Below are 12,274 nucleotides of genomic sequence, written 5' to 3' on the forward strand. Positions count from 1 at the left end.
CAATGTCCAAAAAATACTTTGATGTGATTATATGCATATAAGTATGACTCGAAGCAAATTTTCAGACATCTATTCTATTTTTTACAGAATTATGTTCCTGATGAAACCTCAGTCTTGGCCTAAAATGTCTGTGCCTAACTGACACTTAATTCCCAAACATATACCAGTGTCAGTCTCCAAGGAGGGCAAACTCCCCTGTGTCCATTATTATTATGGTAATGGAGGATTCTGGCCACAGAAGAGCAGTTCAGAAGCTAAAGCCAGAACCAAGAAGAGCAACGGATGTTGTATCTAAATTGCTGAAGATACTCTCCATCAACAGGGAAGAATGTCTTCTCAATTCCTGTCCAACAGTATCCATCATTGTTATGGTTCAATTTCCACTGTAAGTTTCTAATTTTCCCTTTTTTTCAGTGATTGGAAGATTTTATTGCTGTCACTGTCATCCTGTTCTTCAGCATTATTATATTATTGACTGTGTCGAGAGAGAAAAACAGATATTTCGTCTTTAACTCATTAGACAGCTGGACCATAAACACCTGCTTTCAGACCTGATGGGCCAGAGATCTTTAGTTTAAGTTGAATATAATGTTTCTATGGAACTTTGGGTTGTCTCCCTTATAGTGGCAGTATGTATAAAGGCGGAAGAATGCAGGTGGATGTTTGGCAGCCAGGGGGCAGAAGGTGGCAGAGTCTGCTGTCTACGCACAAACTCCATCCTCTGCTCACTAAGCACACATATAGGCTACAATTTCAAGCCTCGCTTGTAGTCAATTATGGCAATGTATTTAAACTCTAGGCAATGAAATGTGAGTACAAGTGCTGTGTGATAGTCTGGATTGTGGCTTTTAAAGCAGAAGCGGAAACATATCTGCATATACTTTTTCCTTCTGAAAATGCCTGTAGATGATAACAAAACATTAGGAGAGGAAGCAGCCAGAGAACAAAGGAGGCTTTTCCTGAATCACCACACGGAGCAAATCTATCTGCCTATGAGATACGTGTTTTCAATTGCCTACACTTACCTAAAAAAAAGATTTTTGCATGAAGGACCCAGAACTGAAACATGGTAGGAGCTAGGGGATGGAGGGTTGTGCAACCATTCACCCATTTCTAACTCTGGTTTGAGTGGACTGACCTGCAGGAAGGATATCCTAACAGTGACTACTATGTACCCAGAGATAATACTTCTGCCTACAACCTAAATGGGAATAAAAAGACATTTAAGGATGTTGTAAATCTTCTTTGGAGCCGTAGAATTAAGAGGGGCATACTAGACTTACTAGATTTTTAATTTTACATGGTAAAGCTGAATAATTTGCTATGATAAAACCAAAAGGGCAAACTAAACACAATAAAGGTATGCTTGAATATTTGGAAAACATAATTGATTGTGGGTGGATAAATGGACCTATTAAAATCCTGTGTCAGATAGTTGAAATATTAAATTAACACAGAGCAGAGTTAAGATAGTGGTAAAGGGAAAAGATACCTTAGAAGGAGGAAAAACAGCCATCAAATTTCTTACCTTGGAAAATGAAATATTTAGGAAAAAGAATCATGTTTGTTGAAATTACATTGATGATCTACAGAAACTAATTCTAAAACAGAAACTGAAAAAGAAAATATTCATGAAATGCCAGAGAAATTAATGAGAAAGGCAATATACTCTCAGATGAAATGAAACCTACAAATAGAGCTTTAAAAAATGTAGAGATGAAATGAAATAAAATTACAGAATATACTGAGGAGAACAAAGGGAAATTTATACAGCCAGATTTGAAAGATGTTCAAATTAGGGAGAAATTAAAACATGATACCAAACATGAAGCAAAAAAACTCAAGAAACATCTTCAAAAAGACAAAGAAAGTTGAAGAATTTTAAAAGTATATCTGCTAAGAGTAAGAATATAATCATTGAGACAACAACCAGAAAAAGTGTCCTTGAGAAGGAAAAAGAAAAAGAAGATGAAAAATTAAAGGAAGTTATGAATAGCCTGAAACAAGAAACATAAGGGCTTCAGAAAGAAAAAGAGAGCCTGGTGAAAGAATGCATGGATTTCAGCAAATAGGCAAAATAACCACGTTCAAAGATGGAGGTAGCCAATCAGAACTTGATCTCTATCTCATCATGATAATACCACAGTCTCTCAATTAAGTAAGGCCAAGGAAGCTTTCATTACAGCTCCTAAGACTCTTAAAGAAACGGAAGCTGCAACCAAAGATACACAGACAAAACTCACTCAAAATGAACAGGAATTAAAAGAGAAAAAAAAAAAAAAAATCAAAAACTTTAACAAGAAGAAATAAACTTAGTTTGGTTCTGATCTTTTCCAAAAATTTGAAGAAGTAAAGAGCTCTTTAGCAACGAATCAAAGTACGGGGAAAGTTCTTGATGCAATAATTTGAAAAAAAAAATCTGATAGATTCCAGGAATATGTGAAAGATTGGAGGATTTAGGAACTATTGATGAAAAATATAATGCTGCTATTTGATTCTGTGGTCATGCATTAGATTACGTTGTTGTTGATTCTACTGATGCAGCTTAAAGATGTGTAAACTTCCTTAAAAGACATTATATTAGATTTACAGCTTTTATAGGTTTAAATAACACGACTCTAAGAGGGAAAATGTCCAAAATTCAAACTCCTGAAAATGCTCCTCTGTTATTTTATTTAGTACAGCTAAAGGATGAGAAAACCCTCCAAGCTTTTTACTTTCCTTTACAGGATACCTTAGTAGATAACAACTTAGATCAAGCCACAAGAGTAGCATACAAAAAAGATAGAAGATAGAGAGTGGTAACTTTATAGTGGCAAATCATAAAACAGTCAGGTACAATAACTGGCGGTGGCAACAAAGTAATGAAAGGAAGAACAGGTTCATCAGTTGTGGCTGTAATCTCCAAAAAAGGTAAAGAAAATGGAATCGGAGCTGCAAAAAGACCCTTAAAAAGCAGTGCAGATCCAGGGACAGAAAGTACAACTTGAAGCAGTAGTAAAATTACTGCATAGTGATTGAGAAATGAGAAAAGTTTACTGCAAAGCATTCAGAGTTCATCAGGGCAAGGAGAATATTTGCCTGTCCAAGTTAAGGAACTTGAAGCTAATATATTTGCATTGCACTTGCTATAGTGCCTGACATGCTCTGCCTTCCTCCCCCAACAAAGCAGAAATTGCTGGAAGAAAGTGTTGGTACTTTAAAAACAGAATATGACAGTGTGGCTGAGGGGTAAAATAGAAGCTAAGATTAAAAGATTACATAATATCATTGTAGAAATCAGTACAGGCGTCCTCTCTGAAACCCAACAAAACAAATTTGAGCAAGTAAAATAAGCAATTAGATAAATGTCCTTCTGCCATTAATAAAGCCCAGATAACAATCAAGACTGCAGTCAGAAATTTTAAAAAGGCACAAGTCTCTTTCACACTGAGAAAGAAGTAAATGACTTAACAGCAGACCTAAACAGTCTTGAGGACAAAGCACCAGAGGCTGTAAAGAATGTAAATGCTGCAGAAGAGTACCTTACCAGAGATTCAGAAAGAACACTGTAACCTACTTCAAAAACTAAAAGTAATTCAAGTCAAGGAACATGCTCTTCAAAATGATGTACCAGGTATTAAACTAAATTCTGAAATAAAATATTGATGAAAAGAGATTTCAAAAATATCACTGCATCTCTTAGAAGATAATCCTGTAGAAGAGGTTTCAATTGTAAGCCCAGATTCTATAACAAATCAAATTGCACTTTTGGAATCCCAATGTCATGTAATGAAACTGAACCTCAATGCTGTTGCAGAGCATAAAAAGAAGGAAGAATTGTGTTTGCAACAGGTAGCAGAATTGATCAAAATTACTTATGAAAGAGATCATTTTAGACAAGCATACAATCCTCGGAAACAAATGTTGAATGAATTTGGCAGATTTTTATGTCATAACTAATAAGTTAAAGGAAAATTACCAAATGTTTGCTTTGGGAGGAAATGCTAAACTAGAGCTTGTAGATAGCCTGGATCCTTTTTCTAAAGGAAACATGTCCAGTGTATGACCACCTAAGAAAAGTTGGAGGAAAATCTTCAAATTTCCAGGAGGAGAGGAAACCTTTAGTTCACTGGCTTTTGTATTTGCTCTTCACCATTACAAGCCCACTCCCCCTTAATTTTTTTTTTAAAAAAGAGTTCCATGAATTGATCGTAAATTTTGAATTCCTGAAAAATAGAAAGCAGGCCAATTATAATTGGTGAAGTAAAAAATCATACAAGACATAAATCACAGGGGGTGGAGGTGGAAACAATTTTGGAGATGCTCCAAGTACAGAATGGGTAGGTACAAAGCAAGAGGCCTTTGAGGCATCTTTTGAGCTGCTTTGCAGCAGCTAGACAGGGTTATTACTCCCAATCTTCAGCTTGCATTAGGTCATTGGAATTGGTGGTGTTTTTCCCCAGGATTAATTCATTATCTTTAGACCCTAATACCAAAGAGGTAGAACACTGTTACATAGTCTCTAATTGAGTAGCTAGAGATTTGTTGATGCAAAGGGAATTGTGCATCACGTGGTTAACAGCACATCCTATTACTCCCTTGAGAGTAGAAAGTTCTTCCTTTATCAAGCACATGAGGTTTCTCGAGCACAAGTGAGCAGATTACTAAAGGCTCACCAAATAGTTAAGCAAAGTAAGTACCAGAGAACAGGAGGAGCAAACTCAAGAATGAGAATAATTAGCACTAGAAGAAAGTAAGTTAGTATTATATTCAGACATCATCAGACAAAGTCAGACCTAGTCATATTGATTTAAGAAAATGAACTCCATTACTGAGACTGAAGTATTAAAGGGGAACTTTTTGATGTGGAATATTCAGCTAAGAGATTTATGTAAAACACAGAACAAACAGGTAAAAACCAAGCCAAACAAACGAAACAGAGAGTGTGGACACAAATTTGACGAGAAATAGATTGAGTCTCCAGATGGAGTGGGCTTACTTTGAGCTGAGATGGTTGGATGTAAAGGTGTTTAACCCAAACAAATGATAGTGAAGCTGAAGAATTCCAACGATAAGAAGACAGCCCTAAAAAATTACACAGAGAAAAACAACAGAAACAAACAGGCTCCCTACCAAAACGAGAATAAGACTCCACATTGGCAAAAGTAGAAATTACCAAGCATGAAGCAATACCTTCAAATGTGGAAAAGAAAATATGCAGAAGTTACAGAATCTTCTCTCCTGCTAAATCAGCATTATAATGTGAGAGAAAACAAAGATATAATCATATCACTAGAAAGTAACAAATACCAGAAAAAGAAAATCAATTAAACATGATTAGGAAATGCATAACATAAAAGTAATATTAGATGCAAACATGTCAGCAATCTCAAGTCTCATATATTGTTATCTGCAAATCACATGTCTAAAATCATACATCTTATATCTAAATCACACATTAAATTAAAATTTATACATTAAATTAAAATTATTCTATTATATTAAAATTATTCTATTATAAACTATTATAAACTCAGATATGGTTTAAAACATTCAGTTATATATTTAATATAAATAACATGAAATAAAAATAACATGCACAACAATATCAAGCAAAATAATTAAAAGGATTTGCTCTCCTTCAAAGTATGATTTAAAGAGTAGTTATATAGGACATTTCCAAAAATGCTATGAGTTATAGTACCATAGTGTCAATTATTTCCTTATTGTGAAATAATATATACAAAAAGGTGATAACTTTCAAATTATAATTTAACTAGTATAGAGCAAATTTCAAAGGATGCTATGGGTTACATTCCACCATTTCCATTCTTTCCTTCTAGCTATTCTAATACCCTAGCAACTAAGAAAAAGAAAATTATATAGAGATCAGTATTCATAATCATTTGTTAAATTCCATTTTGTCTGACACTCCCTCTTGATAAGGAGAATTTACTGGATCTGTGTTCTTTGTCTCTCTGCACCCTCTTTCCTTTCTGGACTAGACATTTTTTTCCTATCATACTACTTTGAGGAGCTGGAACACAACCCAGGATCAGCAGACGCCAGCCACGTGCCTTCCCAGCTAACGGGTTTTCTGGATGCTATTAGCCTGCCTTCAGTGAAGATATTCTCATGTTGGTGTCTTAATTTGGACATTTTCATGGCTTTCAGACTGTAAATTTATACCCAAATAAACCCCCTTTATAATAGCCAATCCATTTCTGGTATTTTGCATAACAGCAGCATTAGCAAACTGGAACATGGGCTCAATACACTTTGTAATTCCTGACTATTCTTTAAAGTTTTCTTATTGCTCCATCTTCCCGAAGAGTCCTAATTTCATGAAAATATCTTACATGAGCACCTACTATAACTACGTAATCCTGAAGGTAACCAAGAAGTTCTAGGGGTACTTCTATTTCCAACTCTTGAGTTTGTGAAAAAGCCTAATAAGTTTGGCCATCTTCTCCACAGTTCTGTCCTATGAATGACAACTGGAATCTAAATTATCCAGTGTAGGTGCTGCTTATCTAGGACTGGTAGTGATAATTCAATCTAAATTGCAGTTTAATATTAGCAGATACTATTCTTCCCACTAAAGGCCTATAAATAAACACTCTTTATCCAAGCTGAACCTATTATTTTGCTCCCCCAAATTCTACTTCTGGTCTGTTTTTCAAATGACTTGAACCTGTACACCAAACTATAGTATTTAACCAAATGTGATTTATCTTCCAAATACAGTTGTCCCTTGCCACCCCAGCCCTTACAGATCAGAGTTTGTCACGGGAAGATTATAATATGGAGGAGAACAGAATGTCTGCTTGCTGGGGGATTCCATACACGTTCGGTGTTTCCACCAACCTCACCAATCCAAGTCCCTCTATTCCCCTGGGAATGAGAGGGAGAAGAGGTAGGAATGTCAGGCTTGAAATGATCCCTCCACTTGAGTAGCAAAAAGTCATTTTCCAACCTGGTACTGTATAACATAGCTAATCCTCTTCAGGATGAAAATGTTCTAGAATTGATTGTGGTGATGTATGCAAACTCTGTCAATATATTAGAAGACAGTGATTGTACACTTTAGATGGATTATATGGTATGTGAAGTTATCTCAATAAAACTGCTTTAAAAGAAAAAAAGGAAAGAAAAAGCATTTCCACCTCCCCCAAAACAATAAAAGTATTGAAAGTCATTGTTGGAAATAGTGTTGTTTCTTTTTCAATCTTAGCATGTGAAAGTTTTCTTGACAACCAAAAACTCTTGCATTCTTGAGTCTTTGAGGAAAAGATTGATGCATTTGACTACATAAAAAAAATATATAAATAATGGCTTTCTTCATGATAAACAGCACCATAAACAAAGTTATTAGATAAGTAACTTCCTGAAAGCATATCAGCAAAACATGTAACATAAAGGCTGTTACAAAGAGATAAGAAAAAGAAAGACATATGATCCAACAGAAAAATGAGCAAATGAGAGGAAACAAACCATTCAATAAACATATGAAACACACTTTGATTCAGGGAAATACAAATTATAATGGTGGTGAAACAGGTTTTGCCTTTTGGAGCAGCTAAATGGAGACTCTGATCTAGTTGAGAAGACTGCAAATTGGAGACGTCTTTGTTAGGGCAATGTGATTAAAACTAAGTCGAGTGTATCTTTGGGGCCAGTACTCCAATCTTATGAGACTATCCTAGGAAACAATTCAATTATTCCATGTGTGTACAAGAGGTATGTACAAAGAATATTCATTTTAGCATTGCTTATAAAAGAATTCTCTGTGACACAATGCAGTCATAAAAATCATTTGACAGGTAAGTTCAGATATGGGAAGATCTCTAAAACTTATTGTCAAGTAAGGGAAAAAAGATTGTGAAAGAGTACTCTTTTTATATTTCTGTAAAAGTAAAACAAAAGAGTAGAAATGTATATGTAAAATTACATATATGAATGCACACATCTACAACAAAAGGACTTAAACATGCTTTCTGAATTAATAACAAAGGCTGAGTCCTCTCTTGAGATGGTATGGGTTGGTAAAGTATATCTATGGATTTTTGGATTTGAGGTTTGTCAAAAATGAGTACTCTGGCACACAAATCCCATGCAAATAACATTTTATTGCAATAAACAAAGGAGCATGTAGGGGACATCAGGCTGAATTGCATTAATGGGAGTTGCTCAAAGGAGATGCCCTCAGGTTGGAGATGATGTTATTATTGCCATCCTGCCACTAAAGAACAGGTGATGCCCCAAGTGAGGGCTTCTAAAACACTTTATACCCCAAACCCATTACTTCAAGATTCTACCACATCATCTTAAATGGTTATTAAAATGACTGCTTTCAATGTACCATCTAATTATAACCTATATTAGAGTAAATTTTTTTGCTAAGCCACAAGTTGCATCATATTATATGGTCAACAAATGTAGGTTTATTGCAAGTTTGTTAGGATGACAAGCCATAAGCATATATAGTGATCTGTGATATCAAGAAAAGACTTGCCATGGCTGGACTGCTACACATGACATACAGATGAAAGGGAACTTGTATGTTATTCTAAATGCCTTTGTGTTTTATTTATACAAGCCTAAGAGAATTTTTCCAAAGCCATCAACCAACCTAGATGTGTTGAGGAAGCTGATCTATGATTCCAACACCTTCCTCATTGAATGCAAATTAAGCTTTCCTTCTTTAATTTTTTGTGCTCTCTAAAATAAGTTTGAAAATGCTGCAAACTACATATTCCTCTTGAAATTCTATTATGCAAATTAGCATATCAAAGTGTATGTAAAAAGAATATGGAAACGATTTTAACGTGGCCTAATCCAGTATTTCCTAAACTAGTAGAGAAGCTAAATAATGCTTTCCAAGATACAGCTATTAATATCCATCAGAAAAGTATTCTCTGGGAAATACCACACTGCATTTATCCTGACCATCCTCTCTTCTTAAAAGTTTTCACTAGGGCAAGTTACAATCCATTTCATTACAGATCTCTAATATCACACGTCTCCTCCCCGAGATTTCATGAAATTTGGTTGTACCCAAATCTCTTCTGTTCCTGCCATAAGCTATTCTCAGAGCTTGCTACTGCAGGTGGATAATTCCATCACTTATGACCAGATGTTTCTAGTTACATTCCAGAGAGTAATCTGATTTCAAAGATTTTTGTGCTTAAATATACGTGTTGAAGGGTACAGGAGAGAATCAGAGAGCAGCGGGTTTATCTCAATGTCATTCTTAAGAGCATCTAATCTAGTCTTTTCAACATACATTCATCATTTGTGGATTTGAGTAGGAAGCAAGACGGAGGCTACATGGATATAGACCCAGGACCCTTCACTCCCAATCTATCTTCCACCCAAGCAGCTTTCCTCTTATACTTGAAATACTGACTTTCCGCATAAGATTTTTCTGGAGCCAAAAGAATTTTGCTGTCAAGTGTCTGAAAAGTGCAGTTCTAGTTCAACCCCTTTATTTCACAGATAAACAAACCGAGATTCAGAAAATGTATGTGACTAACCATAGTTCACAGAACTAGTTGATGTTCTAGTCACTTTTAGTGATTTCTCCTCACTTCTACTACACTGCACATTCTCCCCATTTTTATTTTTCCCCTTGCTGCTCTCACAGAAAGGTTGTTTAATGTCTCTCTGGTCTTGTAGAAGTGTAGGAGGTACTCCTTAGACAGCCTCTCTCTGACCTCATTTTAAAGAGGAAAAAATGTCACAATTGCATGACTGGCAGAGGGGAACCAGAGGCAGGGTCCATCTGACTCTCACCAAGTACAGTAAGTCAGGAAAAAGAGCCTGGTTTTAATGAGTTCGTTCCAGAAGCCGTCAAACTCAACTTGGAAAAACATTCCAACTGATTCAGGCAACAGCTTTTATGGTGTGCGGGGGTGGGGGTGGATGGGGAATAAGCAGTGGACATTTCACATACAGCCTGGGTGTGTGAAATGTGATGACTCCATATGTTATACTTCTCCCTTCATCACAGCAAGCAGGGCACATACATCTCATATATTAAATAAGTTATAAAAAGGATTTTAGGAATGCTCATATACTCCACACAGTCACTGTTATTTGGTGTGATTGCCAGTGTAGTTGAAGTCTCTGAGTGAATGAAACAATAGCTTCAACTGAATATAATTGGAATGTCTCAAAAGCCTCCTTTATTTTCTCGTAAACTGTCGTGACATGGCAGTTTAAACAGTCAGTGATGGTTATTGCTGTGATCAGCCTTCTTACTTCAGCACTAAGCCTAAGAATTACAAAATTACATCAGTATCCTCAAATATATATTTTTCAAAACTGCACAAAGTAATAAAAAAACAAGAATTTAGTTCCAATAAACAAAACAAAGAATTATTTAAACTTTTACCTGTGGTTTCAAAAAATGTATTTTATGAAGTAGCAAGAGGAAATTCTTTCCATCCTATTTGAGTTGTATTTAGTCTTTTAAAATCTATATACTCCATTTTTCAAATCATTTTTAAAAAATCAATGCAGAGATCCTTTCGATGAATTGTGTTTTGATAACCTCTCTACAAAAGCTGTTTTGGGCATCCTTCACCACCTGCCCATGTGCATTATCTGTAATTGCCTTTTAATAGACTGAGATTAAACTATTAGGAAAAAAATTGCATCACCAGGGAGTAAGTGTTGTCAGATATTATGGAGATATAATACATCAAATGCTCAGGTGTTCAGTTTTATCTCATAGGCTGTTTGTTTTCAGGACACACATTAAAGAAAGTTTTCAACCTTTCTAACCTGTTCTGATTTTAAATGAGCAAAGTAATGAGCACTAACAACAAGGAGAACAAAAGAATTAATGAGTCATAGACAACAACAACATATTAGATAAAAGATTCGTGACCAAAAGTGAACCTTCTTTACCAAGAAGCGAACATTTTGCTCTCTCAAAACTAACTACAAGTTCTTAAGAAAAAGGTTTTTTTTAAACAGATAAGACATAAGGAGGCTTAAAATTTTTCAAGGAAAAAAATGATATTTAGTAAATGGGAACTTTTGTGATAACCAAAGATCCAATTTTCTTATTACATTTTCTAAGGGATGCAGTACAACTGTGAAGCTGTCATCCATTTGCATGGAAGACCTGCATGGAAAAATTAATAAAAATAAAAAGGTTGATATAAAACAAATAATTTTAGGTCAATAATTTTAAAAATTAATTTATTTTTAATTCCAGATTATTTCTTTTCAGTTGAATGACATCCCAATTTGATCAATTTTTATCCCTCTGGACATTTTTGACCATCCATGTGAAGTACAAATACCTGACCATTATATTTCCTTCTGCATCAGATATGAGAATCTCTTCCATATTTTCCCTTTGTTCTTTTGTGACCGAGCTCTGTTATTTACTTCCATGAACAGAATTGCTTCTTTGTCTCTATTCATCAAATGACAACCTTCTTGTCCTCTAAAACATAGATCGTTACTCAGCTTCTCAATCTTGTAATCTTCCCAGTAGAATCAAGGCTGCATGATCTTGTTTCTGATCTAAATTCAAACGGTCTATTCCAATCAGCATTGCGATTCTCATTTCTGCTTTAAAAAATACGAATTGTGCAATGTGTATCAAAAGCCATGATATTTCTGTTCTCCTTGAGCCAGCTATTCCACTCTCTGGAGTTTTCTTTATGAAAATGTGCTCAAAGATTTTATACAATGAGGTTCATAACATGGTGTTATTAAATACGGATCATCAGAATGTAGGGGAACTAGCAATAGAGAGCAATTAAGGAAGGGGGAACAGTAATCCAAGAAGAAAAGATATGCTATTTAACGTTCTGGGGATGCCCAGGAATGATTATGGTCTGTTAATTTCTGATGGATATAGTAGGAACAAGTTCACAGAAATGTTGCTATATTATGTAACTTTCTTGGGGTAAAGTAGGAACAGGTTGGAAGTAAAGCAGTTATCTTAGGTTAGTTGTCTTTTTCTTACTCCCTTGTTATGGTCTCTTTGAAATGTTCTTTTATTGTATGTTTTTCTTTTTTGTTTTTTTTTTTTAATTTTTTTTCCATACACTTGATTTAAAAAGGAAGAAAAGGTTAAAAAAAAAAAAGAAAAGAAAAAAAGGAAAAAAATATGTAGTGCCCCCTTTAGGAGTCTGTGGAGAATGCAGGGTTATTGGCCTACCCCACCTCGATGGTTGCTAACATGACCACAGAAATAGGGAACTGGTGGTTTGATGGGTTGAGCCCTCTACCGTAGGTTTTACCCTTGGGAAGATGGTTGCTGCAAAGG

At 35.2% G+C, this 12,274-nt stretch overlaps 2 pseudogenes; both read left to right on the top strand.

Moving 5' to 3' along the window:
* Positions 1–218: 218 nt before the first annotated feature.
* On the top strand, positions 219–4,159 carry LOC119530625 (annotated as a pseudogene).
* Positions 4,160–4,302: 143 nt separating this feature from the next.
* The window catches only part of LOC119530626, a 31,807-nt pseudogene continuing 23,835 nt past the window's right edge, over positions 4,303–12,274 (top strand).

The sequence above is a fragment of the Choloepus didactylus genome, chromosome 3 (genome assembly GCF_015220235.1).
Source record: "Choloepus didactylus isolate mChoDid1 chromosome 3, mChoDid1.pri, whole genome shotgun sequence".
In the NCBI taxonomy this organism is placed as follows: Eukaryota; Metazoa; Chordata; class Mammalia; order Pilosa; family Megalonychidae; genus Choloepus; species Choloepus didactylus.